Source organism: Choristoneura fumiferana, chromosome 15, assembly GCF_025370935.1.
Source record: "Choristoneura fumiferana chromosome 15, NRCan_CFum_1, whole genome shotgun sequence".
NCBI classification, from domain to species: domain Eukaryota; kingdom Metazoa; phylum Arthropoda; class Insecta; order Lepidoptera; family Tortricidae; genus Choristoneura; species Choristoneura fumiferana.
This window is the reverse complement of record NC_133486.1, coordinates 12,398,332-12,422,634: the sequence shown is the minus strand read 5'-3', so window position 1 is coordinate 12,422,634 and position 24,303 is coordinate 12,398,332. Positions and strand designations below refer to the sequence as shown.

At 38.1% G+C, this 24,303-nt stretch overlaps 1 protein-coding gene across 4 annotated transcripts in view; it reads right to left on the bottom strand.

The window, feature by feature from the left end:
* brat (tripartite motif-containing protein brain tumor) overlaps positions 1-24,303 on the bottom strand; it is a 603,590-nt gene that overhangs the window by 432,354 nt on the left and 146,933 nt on the right. The window contains exon 1 of one of the 4 annotated variants that reach the window (XM_074098343.1): positions 21,422-21,566. The exons of the other annotated variants lie outside the window; for them this stretch is intronic. The gene's annotated coding sequence lies outside the window, so the exon portion shown is untranslated. Of the gene's footprint in view, positions 1-21,421; positions 21,567-24,303 lie in introns of those variants that run through there. 4 annotated transcript variants of the gene reach the window in all.

Below are 24,303 nucleotides of genomic sequence, written 5' to 3'. Positions count from 1 at the left end.
CCTCACGCAACAGTGGCGCCATCTAGAAAGACAAAAAACGATAGCCCTCATTGACAAAAGCAAATACGTCTCCAATAGTTTCTAATAATCCAACGGACTAAATGGATTTATTGTCACCAGGAAACTACCCAATTAAAGGTATAACCTAACCAACAAAAAGTTTTAAAACCCCGAGATTGTCACTTCAAAGTTCGATATCTCGAAAACGGCTGAACCGATTTTGATAAAACATGTCTAAACCTGCTTTCAAATAAAAAAACGGCACTCAAATCGGTTCCACCGTTTAAGAGCTACGGTGCCACAAACAGACACACAGACACACGTAGTGGTCAAACTTATAACACCCCTCTTTTTGCATCGGGGGTTAAAAAGGTAAGTTAAAGGCATTTCCGGTTGTAAGTGCTCAATGTTAAGAGTCCACTAGTACAGCATTGATACTGACTTGGATGTTAAGGTGCTTAGTGACTTTGGTAAGAGGCTTAGTAATAGAGCTTGGTAGTTTCAGTCGGTTGAATGCAGAGCAGGTTAAAATTAAGGTTAAGTTTTAACCGAATTAAAACAGAAAGGTTGCACGTTTTGCATGAGTATATTCAAAAGGCAGATTTTTATTGGATTTCACTGCAAAATGCTGCTGCTTGTGTAAGTTCTGAAACAAATGTTTCTTATTCTTATTCAAAGTTCTATGGTATAAATAAAATATGGTTCATCATATCAAGCCTATATACGTCCTGCAGGGCACAGGCCTCCCTCAGATGTATAGTTCCCATTCATTGAATTGCTTCGCAAGACGACTAAAAGCAAATGTAACGTTTTTCAGGGTTCCGGAGCCAAACCATAGGCCACCAACGTAACTTAAATTGGAACCCAAAATGTATGCTTTCAAATAAAAAAACGTCGTTCAAATCGGTTCCGGATGTCGGTCTGTCTGTCCATCCGCGGCTTTGCTCAGGGTCTATCAATGCTAGAAAGCTGTAATTTTGCACGGATATATATGTTAAGTATGCCGAGAAATGGAACAATAAAAAAATGTAAAAAAAATTTTTAGGGTACCTTCCATAGACCTTCCATATAGTGTAGGTAAAGTGGGGTTTGCTAAGATTTTTCGATTCAGTGATATGTTTGCGAAATTCAAATAAATGTGCCTTATGCAATTATTAACTTATGTAATTAATAATCGGTTATTTTTGGACCAAATGTATATTAAAACCATTTAGGGATATATATGTTAAGTATGAGTGGAATATAAAAAAATCGTATAAAACAATTCGTATTCGTAGTGTTATTTCTCATCCAATCCTATAGTGTGCGGATAGGTTATTAAAACCATTAGGGGTTTGCTAAGACGATTTTTCGATTCAGTGATTGTTTGCGAAATATTCAACTATAAAGTGCAAAATTTCATGAAAATCGAGCGTCCCCCCCTCTAAAATCTAAACCGCTGGGTGGAAAAATTTGTAAAAATTCAGAATGGTAGTAAGTATATCACAATTTCAAGGAAAACTATAACGGCTAAGTTTGTTTGAGAATTATTAGTAGTTTAAGAGTAAATAGCAGCCTAAGGTATAAAATATACCTAAACATGGATAATTCCATATAAAATACGAAATCCTTAGAAAAATATTACTTTATTTTTTCGTAATGGCTACGGAACCCTATTTTGAGCGTGTCCGACACGCTCTTGGCCGGTTTTGTAGTTTAAATCTGTAGATATTGTGTGTTTAACACGTTAAAAGAAGTAAGAGCTCTTATATTTCAGATTTGGACTTTATCACATAAACTTGGAAACTGTTAAAACTCCCTGTATCTGTTACATAAAATATGTCTAGAGTACCTCGTCTTCTTCCTGATGCTTCCAATTCTTGAGAGAGCTTGTATTGTATAACCTAAACTCCAATTCAATAGAATCTGACAATCCTGTAGACACTTCGAGCCTACTAATATAAACACCGGGCTGCCTAAGGCTTTGTGATGTGACTATTATTCTTTTTTGATTCCTTTTAGATCATAATTGCAACAACAGGGACATATATAATCAAGTGTGCCCACGATAGGGTGTCTTAAATATGTAGAAAATTGACAGATGCTATTGAATTGTACTTTACAATAATTCATTTTCGGAATTCTGTCAAAACATTAGTTTCGTTTTGTTCCACTAAATTATTGTTTAATTGGTTATATATATATTTTTGTACGTGTTACTCTAATGTATAATTTAATAGTGGCATATTTGCTAGTCAATGTTTAATTTAAGTCTTGTTTTCTTAAGTTTTTTTATACTGTAACGTTTTTTGCCCAAATTAAACATCTGTTTAACACGTGAAAGATAGAAAACTGTAAGTATACTCGTACACATGTGCAGACTCTTTTTTCTGAAGGAATATACCTGTGCCCAGCAGGGAGGCACATTGTGTAAAGACCAGAAATGAGTAAAGAAAACTTAATAATAAGAATAAGAATCATTTATTCGCTATCTGCCTGGAACCTGGAACTATAAACTTAAAACTTGGTTTTTGTACGCGAATACTGTTACATTCTGACTGTACCGCTCTTAATGCAGACATCCAGGTACCATCAACACGATTAAATTATTCAAAACAATCACAAACTCATAACCAACTTCCTTACGCAACATTTGTTCCCACAAAAACAAACCTTCCTCTTACAGTTAAAAGTCTGCTTTCACAAGTTTGTAATTCGAAATGTTCATGAAAAGTAGCTCTTATATCAAATGGGTAAGGTGCATAGGATTGTCGAATGGCGGACGGCGATGCAGTTTGCATATTAATTGTTTAATCTTACTGTGGCCGCTCGTTCTATTCTATTGTCTAACGTAGGTGAGAGTTCCGGTAAGGATTTTGCATTAAACCCTTTCCACGAGCTTTGATTTCTTGCGAAGTTTGTGATGCAAGAATTTACGATGAACTAAAGCTATGGTCAGTAAAGCAATTACTAAAAACCATCATCATCATCGTCCTGGTCAGCTGAAAGACGTCCACTGCTGAAATTTTTTGGTAAATTTTTTCATTTTTAATACAAGCTTTTTTTGCTGACTATGTTCTTTGTTGACTGTACTTGTACTGTCACCTAAACTACATTTGCATACCAAATTTCAAGCCGATGCCATTAACCGTTGAAGAGTTCCGTCCTGTGGAGACGTTCCTGGCCGGACAAACAGGATATCACCAGATTATTGTATTGTCACGCAAGTTACATAAGAATACAAAATTTCAAGTCAAACCAACCACTGGAAGTTGGTCGAATTTAACTTACATGATTTGATTACAGACAAACAGACAACGGGATAGATGAAACTAAATAAAAGCTTGTAAAAATACTCCCCTTTTGAACGTCACAATGAAAGACAACTCGCCGGTTGCCCCCAATTCTCAGGATGTCGTCAGTCCACCTAGTGGGAGGCCTGTCAACGCTTCGTCTTCCAGTTTGTGGTCGCCACTCGAGGTCTTTTCTCCCTCAACATGGCCATGCATTGTCACTTCAACTTGCATATTCTTTGAGCCATGTATGTGTGTATTTTATATACTGAATGTTTTTTATTTTACCTTCTTTATTTTTTCAATAAGTAAGTATTCGGAAATATCTCCGTTCCTCAGCTCCGTTATTTTTTAGTAGAAGTAATTATGTTATGACGTATAAACTACAGCTGTCTTTCTATTTACGATTCTTGAGATATACACTGAAGGAGCTGGCGGTGTTTTTTTTATTATTTATTTCAAATAGCTGGCAAACGAGCATGCGGATCTCCTGATGGTAAGTGATGGTGTAGCGATATTAATAGGATTCCGTCTGTCGCCTTTCAGATACGCAACCACAAATGAATTACTAAAATTTAATAAACAGCTCACTCGAATCATGTATTTACAGTCGAGGAAAGCGTCCAATCAGTTGTCATCACTTCGACTGCTCTCAATCGTTCGTGGGTTCAATCCCACTTGCAATTAGAGGCGAGCTGGTTGCGGAATCAAACCAGCACTGTGGTGCCCGAGCACGTCCGAGCAATCAATGCGACAAGGTCCCATACTAGCTCAATGTACACCTATATATGCACCTTACACTGAAGGACGAGAATAGAATTTCGATTGTGAATGACTTGTTTAGCTATAAAATATCCGTCTCTTTCTAAAACGCTTTTCTCTATACAATAATGGCCCTACTTGCGTGTCAGTGTCACACGCTAATATATCTTTCTCTGTCTAATCTTAAACTTCAACCTATTTGTAAATTTGTTGTGTGTGTTGAGAAGATTTCGAAAATAAATAAAAAATAGTCAAATACCGAATTGGTTTTAGTTTATTGGACATTATCCTTAGATTTGATGACGACCGGATGGCCAAGTGGTTAGAGCCTGACTACGAAGCTTGAGGTTCCGGGTTCGTTTCCCGGCCGGGGCAGATATTTATATGAATAATATGAATGTTTGTTCTCGGGTCTTGGATGTTTAATATGTATTTAAGTATGTATTTATCTATATAAATAAGTATGTTTATACGTTGCCTAGTATTCATAGTACAAGCTTTGCTTAGTTTGGGGCTAGATCAATTGGTGTCAAGCGTCCCATGATATTTATTATATTTTGTTATTACGGGCGTGAAAACAAAATTTACATTTAAATCATATTTAATACCGTTAAACCGTACCATAAAAATATCGTGCCACAGTGTTGCGTAGTCCCGTTTTCTTCGGAAAAACGGAGAACAAAGGTTTCCGAAAGACAAAACTGTCTCAAAACACAGACATTCATTGCCCCGTAACGCATATTTGCCATAATTAATTTCAGGTTGCAAAATATTCACAAAATTGTTCTAATTATAAATAAATAAACCCGCGTAGCTTACCAAAAAACAGTGACATTTTACATTTCGGAGACCTCTCGCTACACTAGCGCCTCTAGCGGCAAATTCATACGCGACAGGCCTCATTGAAACGCGTCAGACCCCATCTGTCGCATACAAAATAGACATACACATTAGCTGTTAATTACCGATGTCTCAATACACCGCATTCGTGATGCAATTAATTGGCTATCCGCAAACATTGTGCTGCGCCTACATTACAGACAATAGAACTGTCATACATTGTATGTCATGTTATGTATACTGTAGATGAGATAATCAGTGTCAGTGATGGCTACAAAGTAGTTATAATACCTACCTACAAAGAACAGATTTTCTTCTAACTATAAACAATTTTCGCACCCGCGACTTTACGATTGCTATAATGCAATTTGTTCATGCAACTCCCCTGCCTCCACGCTGTAAGAATACAAACCAAACTATCACTACCACTACGTTGACGCGTTTCGAACTCAATCGTTGTTCATCATCAGAGTATCACAACCGTTCATCACGCTACCAGATTACACACACATATGTCCGAGGGTCATATTCGTTTTAAAAAAACTTATATTTCATTGAGTAAGCGTATTACTATTAAACATGGTACTACCGTGAGACTCACTCATATAAAATGATATATAAAATAATACTATATAAAATTATACTCACGTCTTAAATCGAGTTTAGCTCGACATGTTTCGGGCTATTTCGTAACCCTTCTTCTTAGGAGCAACGCAACTCGTCGGCGATTTAAGGCGTGTGTTATCCGGTACAACATCATTTAATATAAGCGTATTACTAATAAAAGTACCCAAGTCATATTTAAATCTTTGGCGTATCAACCGTCCGCCTGCGAGCTTCCTACGCCGCCATCTTGGGCCGCCATATTGACTCCCCACCGGAAGGAAGTCGGCGAACTTGTGCAGATCCCGTCGGGGAGACGTATTAGCTATGTTCCAGTAAATGGATGCTTGTGTGTAACTAATGTACAAATTAGCTATGTACTTAAGTGTAGTTTGGATGTTGGATTAATAGAAGTTGAATTAAGTTGTCATCACCGGCTTTGGCTAATTTACACGTCCGATAGCAGGGTAAGCACAGGCGTCCTCCAAAATTGCGAGGGTTTAGGCAGTATCGACTACTAGTTAGTAGTTATAGAGTCTACGGTTCTCATTTGTCACTAGAGTCTGTATTTTTTTTATTAGACTGGATGACAAACGAGCAAGTGGGTCTCCTGATGGTAAGAGATCACCACCGCCCATAAACATCTGCAACGCCAGGGGTATTGCAGATGCGTTGCCAACCTAGAGGCCTAAGATGGAATACCTCAGGTGCCAGTAATTTCACCGGCTGTCTTACTCTCCACGCCGAAACACAACAGTGCAAGCACTGCTGCTTCACGGCAGGATTAGCGAGCAAGATGGTGGTAGCAATCCGGGCGGACCTTGCACAAGGTCCTACCACCTGTAGGGACGCTTTAAACCCTTTTAACTGTATGGATATTTTTTCAGAGCTATATTTTTATTTCACGTATCTACGTACAAAATTGCATCCAAATCCGACCTGCGCATATTTAGAAAGAAAGGAAAAAACATTTTGTTCACAACACAAGACACAACAATACAATAGTATTAAGTACAAACAAGACAAGAAGTATTTTGTGCAAAAGCGTGACAAACGCACATACTCACAAACTTTCGCATTTGTAATATAAGATATATGTATCTTTAATCAAATACGTTAATAGTGGCGTGCAACAGAAACAATTTACGACAGTTTTAAAAATACTAATATCGCATGTTCTTGATTCCACGTCACTTCGTGAACTTCCGCAGAATTATAACAATCGTGCGGCCAAATTTGAATTTCGAATTTCCGCAATTCCAGCCAATAGGCGGAGTGATAATTTGGGCCAATCACGGCATCGCAATTTTCTACACAGTGTGCAAAAATCTGCATATGCAGCGATACAGCGGTGCAATTGTTTATGTAGATTTGTGGGTTTTATTCGGTTTATGAGGTTCGGCGTAAAAAACAACCACAATGTTACATTTACATACCGGATGGAGCCTTTAACAGGAGCAAATTACCACAAAATAGATTGTACTCGACTCGTCAAACTGAACGACACCTTGTTCAGCGACTCCAAGAAGTAATAGTGCAACTTGCTCTTGCATGCATTATGATCATTTTCAGAAAGCTGAATTGTCATGGCATTTTTTGACCTGTTACTGTCTTCTCACTTATAAACTACATATATCGATACACAATATAGGTACAAAAGACGATTAAAAGTAGAGGTAAACACTAGGCGGTTTGAAGTTAAAGAGCGATCTCTTCCAATCAAATTTCGAGCAGTAGAAACTGTGAAATAGACATATGCAATGAACAAATTTCTAATTTAATAATTTCAGTTCAGTTTTTTTTTCCAATTTCATGTTGATATTCCTGTGTTGTAATGTTAACAAGTGTTTCATTAATGTATCTATAAAAGAAATACCTAGATTTTTTTAAAATATTTTTCGGTTTTATACTATGTACTTCTTTTACAGTCAAATATCCATTGGTATGCGGAAAAAGAACGCTCTACGAGTATATCAAAGTCAAAGTCAAAATATCTTTATTCAATTTAGGCTATAACAAGTACTTATGAATGTCAAAAAAAATCTACCACCGGTTCGGAATAACCTCTGCTGAGAAGAATCCGGCAAGAAACTCAACGAGGTATATATAACATGATAAGTTTACAATAATCTAATTTAAAGTCTAATATATCGACATCATTAACGTAGAGTCGATAAGCGAGAAGTCACTATGACAGGTCCAAAATGCCATGAAAATTCCGCTCTCTAAGCATTTTATTAATTAAACTAGCTTTTGCCCGCGGCTTCGCTCGCGTTAAATTTGGGGTAACATTTGGGATAACGTGGGAAATTCGGAAAATTCCTTCTTAGTGCATCTCTATGTCACTTAAGGTATATGTATGCCAAATTTCAAGCGTTTAGCTTTAGCGGTTTGGGCTGTGCGTTGATATATCAGTCAGTCAGGACTTTGAATTTTTTATATATAGATAACTGAAAAACTGAAAGTATACGTAGTTTGATCAGAATCGAGAGAATTACACTATACTTTAAACTATGTTGAGTTTTTTTTAATCTGTCTTTTACTGTAACCAGTCTAGAAGTTTACAAATGCAACATGCTATTTCAATAAATGTGTTAGCGACTTAGGGGCTGTTCCACCATCCATTGATTAAATTTATTTACGGATAAATGTGATGCCGTCTTTGTTTGCTTTGTTCGCATAGACGGAGACGGCATCACATTTCCTGTAGATTTTGATTTTCTCCAAAAAACGGCGAAGCGCGACTGACAAGAGTGGGTCGACGAACTATTTCTTGTCACTCCTTGCTATGGTTACTTTCTGTAGGATTAAATTTGCTAAACATGCATTCTTGTAGCAGTTTAAAGCAGACGCACTAGAGTAGAAGCACTAGAGATGTGCGAGGATGTGTTGCGAGAAATGTGTTTTTTATTAACCAATAGAAACGCTTCATTTACCTTGCCTCGATCCGCTCAGCTGTTTCCACCAGAGCGGTGCTGTGCGAGGATGTGTAAATGAAACGTTTCTATTGGTTCATGAAAAACACATTCCTCACAACACATTCTCGCACGTTATTGGTGGAAACGCTGCTTTAAGCTCCTTCTATAATTGGTCATCTAATAAGCATGTTAGTATAATGTGAAAAAAAAATCTTCTATATTAAGAGCGTTTATTCCTGCTGAGTTGGCAACGTTGCATTTTTGTTGGTTTATCTCGATTATTCTATAAAAATTTAATGAAAACTAAAAATGTGGTCTGATAGAACTCTTCTTAGTACATACATATAAATCTCCAATAATTACTCGAATAATTATTCGTTATAGACTTGTATTTTCTTTAAAAACTGTTAATAAACATAAATTCGTTTTAACTTAAAGAATATTTAAGTCTATCACGAATAATTATTGGAGAACACACATCAACTTTATATATTAAAAAGAGTTCTATCAGAGCAGATTTTTAATTTTTATGGAATTATCGAGAAAAACTAACAAAAATGCACCGTTGCCAGCTCAGCAGGTATAAATGCTCTTTAACTGTACTACTTTTGTCCCATCGCTAACGGGACAGAATAACAACAATAAGGGGCTATTTCACCATCCATTGATTAGCGTTAACCAACGGTTAAATGTGATGCCGTCTCCGTCTATTCGAACAAAACAAATAGAGACGGCATCACACCTAACCGCCAGTTAACACTAATCAATGGATGGTGAAACAGCCCCTTAATAGTTGATCCACTCAAGTACGAATTGCGAGTGTATAATGCACGTAGATATCAAGTAGGTTTTCAGGCTACAGCTGATAATGATGATGATGATGATTGTATAAGTGATGTTTAATTTGTAAAAATGTTCTTTTTGTTTAACAGCTGTAATTCCTGTCCTTTTACAGTAAAAGAAAAATCAGTGAATACTGAAATAAATCAACTTTTGGCACGAATTAAAAGAAAAGCATAGCTAAGAAATGACAAGTAATTTTTCACAGTCTCTCGATACAGGAGGAAGCAATTTTGAATACAAAACATTATTTCCTTGACATACAGTTCACTTTTGCAATGAAAAAGCTAAGTAAAATACGAGCTTGCGATAGCTATCGTCGATTTCTTTCAACTTTTCCGTTCCGAATGTCAATTGCCCAATAAAATTCAATTTCAATCAAAATGTCCCTTTTGAGAATTAATTTGAGAATTCTCCTTTTATAAAAAGCTTAATGCCCTGCCGACGTATTTTTAAATGTAGACTTAAAAACTAACTGTTAGAGTCGAGATTAGAAGTGAAGGAGAAATGGAATTAAGTCATTTTGTTATTTGGTTGACGGGAGTCTTACCAAGTGTAAGGATGCTTGAAGGATTTTAACGTTTTTTTATGTATTTGCAAGAATTTTGGAGTGAATTTTGTTTGAGCTCAACCATCGTAAAGCGTGGACTTTGATCGTAATTCCTTGAGTTTCAAACTTCTTACTATTTCTATGAAAGACACACACCGAGGATATTTTTACGTGAAATAAAATTAGTTTTTAGTTTTTCACATATTTAACATAAAGCAGATTTTAGACTTGCAAGAAAAATCACATTACGGCGCTCGATTGATCACTACAAACTCGTTGATTTTACGGCCTCGCAACGTAATTGCAACTTGCACGATTTTTCTTGCAAGTCTAAACTCGGCTTAAGAAACGATCTTAAAGGATCCCCTTTGTCGGATACGACATGGAGGACATCATCATCATCAATGCCCAGTAGATGACACCACGATGCCACCTCTATAATATTGTTAACGATATAAAATTAGAGATGACAACTATTGGGACAGTGACGAGCACTCGGACGTTAACCTGAGTAAAACAGAGACGACAACACAAGGTCCACATAAAAATACTTATAACCGAGTGTTCAGACAGGCTTAAAATACCCTTAATAATTAAACATAGCACCTTGTCACTCTTCTAGTAAACTGAACGTTAATTCAGTTGTAATCCCTAATCCCTAAGCCGATTTTGATGACCGATTGTCTGTTAAAACAGGTCAAATATCGAATAACGCTAAGCTCCGTTAAAACCAAGCATCGGCTTTCGAGTCAAGGAGCAAAACCAATTTACATTCAAATTGTTTTATTAATACTGCTTGTTCGATTATTGCGCGTCCGCGGGAACTATGCAATTTTCCGGGATATAAACTATCCCACGTCTTTCGTAGGGTCTCAGATAATCACTATGCCAAATACGACCTGATGATCGTTTTGACGGCTGGAAGCCCAGTGGGAAAAAGGTGGGAAAAAAGCCGTGGTGGCCTAGTGGTTTGAAAAAAAGCCGTGGTGGCCTAGTGGTTTGACCTATCGCCTCTCAAGCAGAGGGTCGTGGGTTCAAACCCCGGATCGCACCTCTGAGTTTTTCGAAATTCATGTGCGGAATTACATTTGAAATTTACCACGAGCTTTGCGGTGAAGGAAAACATCGTGAGGAAACCTGCACAAATCTGCGAAGCAATTCAATGGTGTGTGTGAAGTTCCCAATCCGCACTGGGCCCGCGTGGGAACTATGGCCCAAGCCCTCTTGTTCTGAGAGGAGGCCTGTGCCCAGCAGTGGGGCGTATATAGGCTGAGATGATGATGATGAGCCCAGTGGGAGTAACTGACTACGAGACTTAAGATATTGGGTGTTTGATAGTAATTTCAGCTGGATACTTCCACGCGTTCAAGCGGGATAGACGGACAGACAATAAATCGAAAAACTAATTTCCGGTAACGATGTCGTATGTCATATTTCAATCATCACAATAATCTCGACCATTCGAGCCTTGTAATGATTTTGATCATAGAAAAGCCATGGCTGAAAAGCAAAAATAAATAACTTATAGTAGTTAGGGGTCGTCCTAGTACTCGTCAATGTCCCAATAGTTGTCATCTTTAATTTTATAGCATTAACAATATTATACATTACATCACACATTTGGTCAGGGCGTTCAGGCTGCAGCAGGCAGTGGGGGTCAGGCGATTTGTAACACAGTAATAAAATAATTGTGTTTTTATAGGACTAAGTGTGACAGGAGTACGTATGGATGGAGGATTTTAATGATTTCTTTTTTTTTTTACAAAAATCACTAAAGCGACACCTCTTTCAGTCGGGGGTCGAAAATCTAAACCACTAACGGAAACATTGTTAAGTAAATAAAATACAAACACACGTCCAATTGCTTCTTTCTTTCTTTCTTTTTGACCGCAGAATCACAGGAATACCGACGTAATTGCAAAAACACTCCATTTCGTGGAGTACCTTGAGGGTACTGGTTTCTTTCATCCAATAAACGGTAAACCTTCACAAGTGATCTTAGTAATGGGAAATCGACAGTTTTTTTAACCACACTCGTAAAGGGGTGTTCTAAATGGGATATTGCGTCTATCTGAAGCAGAAGTGGCAACCTTTTTTATTAAGAGTAGTTAGTATAAGTGCAAATAAAAAAAAGGAAAACACATTCTTAAAAGCAAAAAATAGCATTTTTGATGTCTTAAATATTTCTGTACTGTTATTAATATCAGCAACATCTTCAGTGCTTGAGCCATAGCGTAAGCCAATTTTCTTTTTTTTTTGTTTGCAGGTATAATTGTGTTTCATAATTATATTAAGAAGAGTAGAGTCTTCAACTAGTGTGTGTAACCAGTGAGTGATGACCTATGACTTTGAGACGTGTTCTTGGACTGTAAGCCTCTTGGAGAAACACAGAGTTTTGGTTTAACAGTGGACATCTTCCGGCTGATGACTGTGATGATATTTGGTACTTAAAACAATTAAGCATATTTTACGTCTTGGAAGGCTATATACCGCCATAAAGTGTCAAACAGAATTGCAATTATGATGTAATTTTGTAATAAAAAAACTTTGATGCGTAAGCACAAAAGCAAAACTTTGTACAATTATAAATTGCCGTTCCTTTATAAGAATTCGAACACTTTTACCACATTTGCATACTTTGCCAAGTCCCCGATTAACGTGGGCAAAGTGACTGTTAAAGATTGCCTTTTTCCCGTGCACTTCGTAATTTTAACGAGAAGGCAAGAATAATTGCGAGTACTTCAGAAGTTTGGTCCTTTGATCCAATAATTTTATGCAGTGGCCGTTTTTTATTAGATGTTATATACTCAGCGGCACATAATTTGGCCCACCCTTCATACAAAATTACCGATTCTGCATACATTTGAGGGCGAGATTTTTTGCCGCTTAATGTATTTTGAGGACGGACAACGAAATTCTTAACTTTTTTTTGCTTTTAATTTAAACTCATAGTAGGTTTTGCTTTTTAGAAGCTAACTTACGTAGGTATACATCTCTGAATTACTTACATTAGGAATTTTATTATTAACTTAGGGACTTTATACATCCCCTAGCTGTATAATATTTTTTTTATTAACTCAGGGGCTTTATACATCCCCTTGCTATGTTTAAGGCTGTATATTGTTAAGGTTATGGATTTTAAACTTTTATATTTTTAGTTTAATTTCTAGTCACAGGCTTGCGACGTCGAAGTTCCCAAGACGATCCCATAGAGTTTATGGGAACGGAAGCAATACCATGCCCCCGGTACCGCTCTGCTTTCAGAGCATGACATGAGTGCGTGTGAGCTAACTTTGGGGGCGGCAGACGTGATCTTGCCTTCGAAATCCAAAAGCTTAATAGTTACTTAACCTGAAATGTATATTTCAGAACTAAATTATTTAAAATTGATGACGGTGGAAGCATTCTACACTTCCACTGAACGTAGATATAGTTAGTGTTTAGTATTGTAACTAAGGGACCCCATACATCCCTTTTTTTTTTTGTATTTTTTTTTTTTAATTGTATACTATAGTTCTTAAGTATTTTATTTGTAATTATATTATTATGAAAAAATGACTTTCTGCCAAGTTTCTTGCGGTGCATTCTTCTTGGCAATGATGGTCTTTCCGAAAGCGCTGGTAGTTTAAAAATGACGTGTAAAAGTGCCCATTGCGGCCTATTTACTGAATAAATGAATTGAATTTTGAATATGAATTTTGGTACTGTTCGTATACATGCATTTTTTGGTACCACATTAAGCTTTACATGGATTTATGATTCCTTGAAAAACCTATGTCCAACAATGCATATGATGATGATTCAATAACTATGTATATGTATAGGTATCATTGGGTTGTATTCTCCTGACATATCTATACTTGGTTTAGATAGTTATTTAACTAAATGTAAACAAAACAACGTAAATTGGTGTCTTAAATATTGAAATTCCCCTATTAAACTATCTAAACATTTACGTTTCTGTGTTGAAATACACTAGTCTTAGTTCGTGTTTCAATGATAGATAAGTAAATTGTATAAAAACCTTGAATGTACCAAATCTGGCAGATGAAGTTGGTTTACATTTAGTTAAATACCTAACAAAACCAAGTATAGTCTGAAGTCTAATAAAATCCGAATAGGTATGTCATGAGTCATCTAGTAAATCTCATAACATTTCTATAGGAGATAAGCGCAAAATACAGCCATGTCTTAATCTCGTCATCATCAAAATTGTCCCCATTACAAATTTGATAAATTTAAATTCTTGGCGGATTTCGTTTCCCCTTCTAAATTCAAATTAATTTTTGATTAGGTGTCACATTCATTGCTAACGGAATTGCGCAATATTCCGGCTTAAGGTGTTGAGTTCATGAAATTTTGTCGTACTCATTCATATTTTTATGAAGCCGATGCGTTTTAATTTAGATGTACATTATGGTTTCTTTCTGGATCGAAAATACAAACTGAGAAATGGATGCACAGAAGAACCAGAAAAAGAGACCAGCGCTGGGAATTGAACCCAGAAAGTGAAGAATGTGACGTCTCTCACTCAACGTCTAGACGTGTATTCGACGTTTTTTTTTTATTTTTTTATAATTATTATTTCTTCCTAACGTGTTTTTTCTGTGTATCGAATGTCTCTCTCTCTCTCTCTTTTTTTGGCGTATTTATGTTTTTTTTTATTTCAACTCCAAATTTGTTACTTTTACGGGTATCCCGTGAAACCATATCGAAAATATAAACTGAGACATGGATGCACAGCTGCAGCAGTGGTGTAGGGGTTATAGCACGCAGCACGGATTGCTGAAGACCTGGGTTTTTCTGTGCATCCATGTCTCAGTTTGTATTTTCGACTCTATTTACATCAAATAATTAAAACACATAATAAAATACTCGTACAATTTTACACTAGCCAACATGAACTCCTTTTTTTACAATAATGCAAATAAAATTAAGTTAAATGGCTTAATGATTGTCACCGTAACAATAGTCGCTGTCTTTAATTTTATGTCATTAGCAATGGAGTACAGCCATCTTTAGGTCATAAGCAGGATTTGATTGTCACCGTAACAATAGTCGCTGTCTTTAATTTTATGTCATTAGCAATGGAGTACAGCCATCTTTAGGTCATAAGCAGGATTTGATTGTCACCGTAACAATAGTCGCTGTCTTTAATTTTATGTCATTAGCAATGGAGTACAGCCATCTTTAGGTCATAAGCAGGATTTGATTGTCACCGTAACAATAGTCGCTGTCTTTAATTTTATGTCATTAGCAATGGAGTACAGCCATCTTTAGGTCATAAGCGGGATTAGATCAGAATCAGTAATCCCCCCCGAAGCCGTGGTGTGGAGGCCGAGTGGTTTGGCCTCTCAAGCAGAGGATCCTGGGTTCAAACCCCGGCTCGCACCTCTGAGTTTTTCGAAATTCATGTGCGGAATTACATTTGAATTTACCACGAGCTTTACGGTGAAGGAAAACATCGTGAGGAAACCTGCAAAAGCTGAGAAGCAATTGAATGGTGCGTGTGAAGTTCCCAATCCTGGGCCCGCGTGGGAACTACTGCCCAAGCTCTCTCATCTGAGAGGAGGCCTGTGCCCAGCAGTGGGACGTATATAGGCTGGCATGATGATATTATTAAAATTGAAGCTTTTCATAATCACTAATCGTTTATTAGCATGTCGAGTATTGGGACTGGAAGCTTATCTTGTTTAACTCCGACAATTGAAGGGTTAATTCTTAGATTGGAAGGCTACATCCACGTGAAAGTAAAAATAAACCATTGATAAAAGCCCATATTGGGGTGAACACGGGCTAATGGTACTCGAAAACCAATCTTGCTGGTCCGAGTGTTCCACTCTTGCCTCTTGAACGGGGGATAAAGGCATAAGCGGTAGCGGTTTTTTTTATTCGACTGGATGGCAAACGAGCAAGTGGGTCTCCTGATGGTAAGAGATCACCACCGCCCATAGACACCTGCAACACCAGGGGGATTGCAGATGCGTTGCCAACCTAGAGGCCTAAGATGGGATACCTCAAGTGCCAGTAATTTCACCGGCTGTCTTACTCTCCACGCCGAAACAAAACTGTGCAAGCAAGGTAGTGCGCAGAATTAATATGTAATAAGTCGAAATGTCATGAGAGCCAGTGCTCGAGGCGCCGATGTATTTTTAACTTCATACATTTATTTTCTCAGCTCAGTCTTTAATAAAACGTCAAAAATGTTTTGTGCTGAAATTATGGATCAAAAAATTTTCATTTTATTCAATTTGCTTAGTTTGGGACAAGATGAATTGGTACTAATTGTTTCATGATTTATTTATTTATTTGTTTGTCGTGTTTCTGCTTACTGTACTACACTGTATCATTCAAAGACAAACGATATATATATACAAGGATGATAATGATAACTTATTTATTTATTTTGATTCGCGAACAACACTATAAAATAAGTAAAAAAAACAATGTGTTAATTATATTAACAGTGATCAATAACAGGCAAATTCAACAAGCATCTTCTCATAATCGATTAGTGTGGAACATGGCTTTACTTTTGAACACTTAAATAAACATGATGATGTGATGAGCACCTAAGACGCTTTATTCTTTAAACTTGCACCACCGACAGCTTTTCCAGGATTGGGTACTTACGCGAATCGCTTTAGGTTTTAGAGTGCGGACGTCATGTGTTAGGGATTTTTCCACTTAATTGATTAAAGGCGGTGCGTGTGTGCGTGCGCTCCTATGTGTGCGTAGTACGTTGAGACGTTCACAGCATTTATTGAATCAGGCGTTACTTTGCGGAGGTCCATATCAATGAACTAAAAGAATTTCCTTGCTCACCCGCGACCTTACAATAGCTAAGCTTATGCAAAATATGCGTGTTCATGCAGTTCCTCCACCTCCACACTGTAAGAACACACCCAAATCACACAAACCCATCTATCACCACCACCACACTACACTAATAATTAATTATTAATAATTTGTGGGTAGCTAGTTTTGTTTTGTTTCATAAAATATATGTGGGTACTTAGGGAGTTACAGTGACAAATTAAAACGGTGGTTGTGGTTCGTTAGTCTAAAAACTGGTAGCATGGTGTACGGTTGTGTCACTCTGAAGATGAGCTCTGGTTGAGTTCGAAACGCATCAGTGTAGTGTGGTGGTGGTGATAGATGGGTTTGTGTGATTTGTGTGTGTTCTTACAGTGTGGAGGTGGAGGAACTGCATGAACACTTTGCATAAGCTTAGCTATCGTAAGGTCGCGGGTGAGCAAGGAAATTCTTTTAGTTCGTTCACAGCATTGCTTGTGTGTGTACCTAGCGTATCAGTTTGGTAAATATGTGTGAAGCGTCTTTCGTATGTTTTTAAGTTTCGACGCAAAAAAGGGATGTTTTAAGTCTGATGCCTATGGCTGTCTATCTGTGGCGTTAGGTAGGTATAGCTCTCAAATGGACGGACTGATTTTAATGCGTTTTTTTTTAACTATGAATATCCTTTTTTATGGAATAGGGCAAACGAGCAAATGGATCGTCTGATGGTAAGCGATTACCGTCGCCCATGGACACCTGCAACACCAGAAGAGTCACAAGTGCGTTGCCAGCCTTTCAGCCCTTTTCTGTTTTGGCCTTTAGCGGCCTTGCGGTGGGTCGTGGCTCTGTTTTATTAATCAGCCGTTTTAGAGATGAACTTAGAAATGAGAATGTCGGAAGTTTTTGACATTTTCTAAGTTGGTTAGGTTATTTTGTGATAAGGAAATAAGGGATAACAAATTAATGACAGTTTGTGTAGGACAGGATTGTTTATGGGCGCTGTGCTTGCCTTTAGATTTGAAGATTTGACATTTTGATTACTACTACTTATGCTTGTAAACTGACAGCCTAAAGCACTGGAGCTATATTCCTTTAACTATAACTGAGAAGGGACTTTTCGAAATTCCCACGGAATATCTTGCAGACCTGTGCAAGGTCCGCCCGGATTGCTACCACCATCTTGCTTGCTAATCCTGCCGTGAAGCAGCAGTGCTTGCACTGTTGTGTTTCGGCGTGGAGAGAAGACAGCCGGTGAAATTACTGGCACTTGAAGTATCCCATCTTAGGCCTCTAGGTTGGCAACGCATCTGCAATACCCCTGGTGTTGCACATGTTTATCGGCGGTGGTGATCTCTTACCATCAGGAGACCCACTTGCTCGTTTGCCATCCAGTCGAATAAAAAAAAATCACCATCATCATCATCCCAGCCTATATAAGTCAAAGTCAAAGTCAAAATATCTTTATTCAGTTTAGGCTATAACAAGCACTTCTGAATGTCAAAAAAAAAATCTACCACCGGTTCGGAAAAACCTCTGCTGAGAAGAATCCGGCAAGAAACTCAACGAGGTATATATTTTTTTTTAAAACAGATTTACAATATTATTAAATAATTAATATTATATACGTCCCACGTATATTAATAAAATTATACGTCCCACTGCTGGGCACAGGCCTCCTCTCAGAACAAGAGGGCTTGGGCCATAGTTCCCACGCGGGCCCAGTGCGGATTGGGAACTTCGCACGCACCATTGAATCGCTTCGCAGGTTTGTGCAGGTTTCCTCACGATGTTTTCCTTCACCTTTAAGCTCGTGGAAAATTTCAAGTGTAAAAAAAAAATTGAACAAGCATATTTTTCATTTTACCGACTACACGGACAAAGCTGCGGGAATATTTTTGCGCCTAACTGTACCTTACTAACCGCCATTAGCTCGACCCGTAGTACCTTATCGCAATAAATGACCCAGTGACTCCCTTGTTGAATGCAACGTTGGCTTACTGAGACAAGGTTGCATCGGGTCAAGCTAGCGATGTTCATAAACATAAACACCCACGAAGATGTGAATGAACTGAAGCATTAGCACAGCTCTAATATGTTAACACTACTATCAGTTCGCATGGTAATTGGAAATGTATACTATATGTTTGTCTTCAATACTTTTGTGCATTCCATTAGGTATTTATGACCTCTCATCGCTATCGGTGGATGCAGGATGCTTCCAACCGAAGCAACTCGAGGCCTCTGGGGGGGGGGGGGGGGGCTATGTCCAACAGTGGACGTCCTACGGCTGAGATGATGGTGATGATGATGATGAACGCTGTTTATCAAACTTCGTTCCCATCGTCAAGATATTCCATTTTCTGTAATAACAAAGCGTAGGACATCCACCAACGAGATACATGGCCGACCTGGTTAAAGCCGGTTCACGGTGGAGGCAGACCACTTCCAACCGAACAACTGGAGTTCTATGGGGGGGGGGGGGTATGTCCAACAGTGGACGTCCTACAGCTGATATAATGATGATGAATAACAAAATAGAACTTAAAAAAGTAAAAGAAAAACGCCTGACCTTGTCATTTCAAAGTTTAATATTTAAAAGATAGCTGAACCGATTTTAATTAAACTAAACATAGCTAAGAAACTCGTTTTCACGTAAAAAAAAACCGCACCGAAATCGGTCCATTGGTTTGAGAGCCACATACATGCAGACAGACATTGACGTCAAATAAACAACACCCATATTTTTGGATGGGGGGTTAAAAAAGAGAGCAGGACAAGAGGTGGATTTCAACTAATCTCATGAGTTGATTCCGCACGTCTCCACTCCGCTCCGCGTCTATGAAAGCGTACCTATCCGTAGGCGGCGGCTCCACTGAGACGGAGACGAGCGGAGCGGAGAGGAGACGTGTAGAATCAGCTAATCATATTAGTTGAAATCCACTTGAAATCCTTCTTCTTCTTCTGCTCTTTTAAGATATGGCTTTTCTGTCCTAATTAATAGGACAATTTCGCCAGTGTCAAGGTAAACTCTCTTTGAGAGGGACGTTGTACGGTGATTGTAGTTTTTGCAACTTGTTAGTAAAATTCCAGAAACCACGTGGAGACAACTTGCGCACAAAAAAATGCCAGACACGAGAGCAATATAGAATTTTGTGATCACTGTTCACTGTTAAGGTTAATCGCCGCATAAAACACTATCAAAATTATACTTCAACTGGCCAAAGAAACAGAAATAGCAAAATTAGATATTGTCTAAATCCGCCATGTTCGAATGCTACAAATCGAAATCCACTTGAAATCCACATCTCGGAGACGAGATTTATTATGATTGGTCGATCCCTACACGTCTCCCCTCCGCTCCGCTCGTCTCCGCCTCAGTGAAGCCGCAGCCTTAGGACTGTCACAAATTCGAAATAGCTGAAGTGAATGTTGTACCTAAGTAATTTTAATTATATTTTTTATGCGCGAATCATGAACATTAATTATTAATTATACAAAAACGTATTCAAATCCAAATAAATGCGAGCTGACTTTGACATTTCATAAACTTTACTTGGGCTTTTTAAGTAAATTCGACCGTTCTTTCAGCAGAAGCTTTCCGGGATAATATTTGCGAGAATATAAGGAAGCTGTATTATTATGGCGGCAAATAAAATTCCACAAAGGCAGTAAACTTATTCCACTGTTATTGCTTCATGCGTAATAACCGCGGAAATTTGAATGTAGATTTTTGGGTAAAATTCACGTTGACACAGTCACCTACATTAGGGTACCTTACCACCAGAGATGTGCTATGCAGCTATACTGCGAGGATGTGAAAGCTACGCTACGAAACTATGTGACCGTTTCCACTAATGCTGCTATGTAGTCGTTCGAGGAAGACGCACTATGAAGATGCGCGAGGAAGATGCGCCGCTCGAGTAGTAAAAAACATATCTTAGTTGAACCCGCTTCCACCAGTACTATGCTATGTGGACCAATGAATATGATTGGTAACGTAAACGCATCACAACGCAACGCAACGTAAGCACATCTCTGGTGGAAAGACACCCTTATTATTGACATTATGCTGAGTGGACCCCTATTTATACTATTCGATGTTTTTTTTAGTTATTATTTCTTTCTAACGTGTTTTTTCTGTATATCGAATATGTGTAAATCTCTCTCTCTCTCTAAAAACCTGCTGGCCCTAGAAATAGTCGTATCAGATATTTGTGCACGATTTATTGTGTCAGATATTTTTCCTGGTGACTGTACCCAGTATACATTACCTGGGCGAAACGAACAAAACAACATCAATGGGAGTGCTTGGGCAGTAGTTCCCACGCGGGCCCAGTGCGGATTGGGAACTTCACACAAACCATTAAATTTCTTAGCCGGTAGCTCGTGCTCGTGGTAAATTTAGAACGTTCGCACATAAATTCTAAAATGTCAGAGGTGCGAGCCCGGGCACGAACCCACGACCTTCTGCTTGAGAGGCAATAGGTCAAACCACTAGGCCACCATGGCTTCTACTACTATCATATGTACTTGTCTATAATAGACCTTAGAGAAAATTATAATGACCCTTTTTAAGGTTTTGTGCCCGAAGGGTGACGGAAACCTACTGCTGTTAAACGAACAGGTTTTACAGCCATACGGTTGGAGCTACAGTCTTACAATTTTCACAATATTAAGCATCTTGTTACCCAAAGCCATATAAACTGTCAAAAAATATTTTAAAATATTGTTTTTGTTCAAAACATAAAGAGGGGCGCAAAAAAATATTGACGCACACACGCCTAAGCCATGTTCTAGTAATTTTAATGTAATGAAAAAAAAAAACAAAGAAAAGTACCTACCTTAATTTTTGAAAATCCAAACTTAATCCAAGTCACTGGCCACTAAACAGCACTAAACCACTATACACTATAAAAACATTCAGTTTTTTTAAACGTTTAAATTTCGAACGTGGAATCGAATGAAGCGTAAACACTGGCAGGTTCGCGTGCAGTTTGCGCGAGCGACGATTTGAATGAACGATAAACGGCCGATTACACTGGCATAGTGGTGGGGTAAAGATTGACGATATCCATGAGAATTTTGTGATCCAATGTACGTAGTATAGCGGAGTTATGAATGAGTTTGATTTTGACATAATCCTACTAATTAAATGCGAAAGTTTATATGTGTGTGTATGTTTGTTACCCCTTTACGCTAAAACGGCTGGTCGGATTTGGATGAAATTTGGTATGTAGGTAGCTGGACGTCTGGAATTACACATGAAAAACAGACACCTGGCATAACATATCCTGATATTCCCACGGGATAGGGATAAAATCTAAAAATTTCAACCGCTGGGTCTAAGTTTAGAGACATGAAATTTCGGACAGTTTGATCTTATTACAACCTCAACGAAACCACGATATAATTTTTGTAAAGTCTTAACTACTTTTCAATTGTAACTCTACGGGATCGAATAGTTTACGCGTGCGAAGCCGCGAGTAAATTCTAGTTATCTCATAAAGAGTTAACTAAAAATCAGGTACGCTAATTTATATTTAATAATGCTTACTTATGCTACTTAAAATGTAAATATCCTACACTAATTCCTCCTCCTAATTATCTACAGTATATTTCCACACTAAATTGAGTCTACATCCAATTTAGCAAAGTTTTCAAGAAATCGGCAACATAATAGTAAGTCACAACAAGATTACTTACATCATTGTACCTTGTGAATAAAATAATTATAATGTCAATGGCCTGATTAATAATAACCTGAACCCATACAATCATATCACCGCCAATTCGATACCACTTTTTATTTAATTAGTTAATTTTATCCAGAGTTGAATGGACTAAAAGACACCAAATAAAAGTGATCTACGTAAAAATGATCCATCAAGTAATGTCAATATCTATTTTAAATAATGATGGGTCTAGATAAAATGGACATATCGCCTTGTAAGTCAAAAGGTGAAGATAATTTTGCACCACGCATTTACACATTATCTCTTTTTTCTTTAGATATGTTTCTGATCTTGCTCTAAAAGGTCAGTCGTTAGGTAACCGATTATGAATGTTAATGAACTTTAACTATCAATAGTAAATTAAATATGAAATTACCTTACCCTTACCCCATGTTTTCAAGCCATGAAATCAGTTTTATAACAATACCTTTAATGTCACCTCAATTTGTTTTCAATGCATTTAATGCGACATAAAAAGTTACCAGTATTTATGTCATTTAACCTACTTTTTTCCAAGCATTTTATGCATGAATGTTCTAAATTACCCACCCATTCCACATAATTTACGGCGGTCATAAAACGAGCAGATTAAAAGTGCGTTTTTATTGCCTGCACTATCGATAATAACGTCCCCATCCCTACGATGTTATCGACTTTACGCTTTGTCATTTGATGAATGCATTGTAATTTTTTATTACTTAAAAATCGATTGCGCTTGTGGATGTCAGAAAGCCAGTCATTACACGGAGTTACAAGTCTTTAATAAGACCTAGTTAAATAAAGGCCTACTTGCATGTAATGTGTATCTTCATACGTCGCCAAGCGAATAAGCTCGTTGAAGTGGCAATGGGCAGGCCATATAGCACGGAAAAGTTCTGGAGACCGCGGGTCGGCAAGCGCAGCGTAGGACGTCTACCAACGAGGTGGACGGATGACCTCATTAAAGCCGGGTCCACGGCGAACCGAAGCAAGTGGAGGTCTATGGGAGGAGCCCATGTCGAACAGTGGAGGTTCTACTGCTCATATGACGATGGTGATGGCATATACAGGGCGATTCTGGATACGTGATCGATAACAACCCGCGCTACTCAATCAATTCTCTTAGCTGTCCGTTTGTCTGTCCGTGTCCGTGTCTCTGTTTGTTACAGGGATGTACGGTCAGCATCAAAAGTAGCTATACACTTTTGTACTTTGTCGCTTTACAGCCACGTACGTAACGCCATGCAAGAATGACAATAGTTATTTATGCAACTGTATCGTAACGGGGGTCCTTAAAACACGAGTCTGGTTTTACTACTATCCTATTATATCTACATCCATATATTAAATCCTCTATCATGTGTTCAAGAACCATTAAGAATGACCTGCATTAACGAGAACTAGGTAGGTATGTCTGCCCCACGAGCTGCGCCCGCGACGACCTGCTGCTGCTCGTGCGCGCCGTGCGAAAGCCCCGGTGCTGTAATTATGTATTAAATCTCACTACGATACAGATATCTGTATTGTAATGACACTAGTGACCATTATGATACAGCCGTGTTCATAATAGAATCCAGTGTGTTATGTACCTAACTTATGTAAATTATGTAACGTAAGCTCTTAGTAGCCTCATCATGTCAGCCAAAAGACGTCTACTGCTGGACATAGGCCTCCCCCAAGGCTCTCCACTCAGACCGGTCTTGTGCTTTCCGCATCCACCCCGATCCCGCGATCTTAACCAGGTCGTCGCTCCATCTTGTTGGAGGCCTACCGACAGCTAACAGCTAGCAGTTAGTGGTCTATTTTATTTTTAATCTTAAATAAGTAGAGTTTTCTTATATGTTGAGTGAACGAGAGACGTTTTATTATGTAAATCTCATTAGTCACATTTCAGACTTACTAACTTTATCTAGACTACGTAAGTAAATCATAACCTTTCCTTTCGGCATTGCCGTAGTCGGGTAACAACAACAATCGAAACTCAGCTGTTTAAAAATCCACGTAGGAAAGAA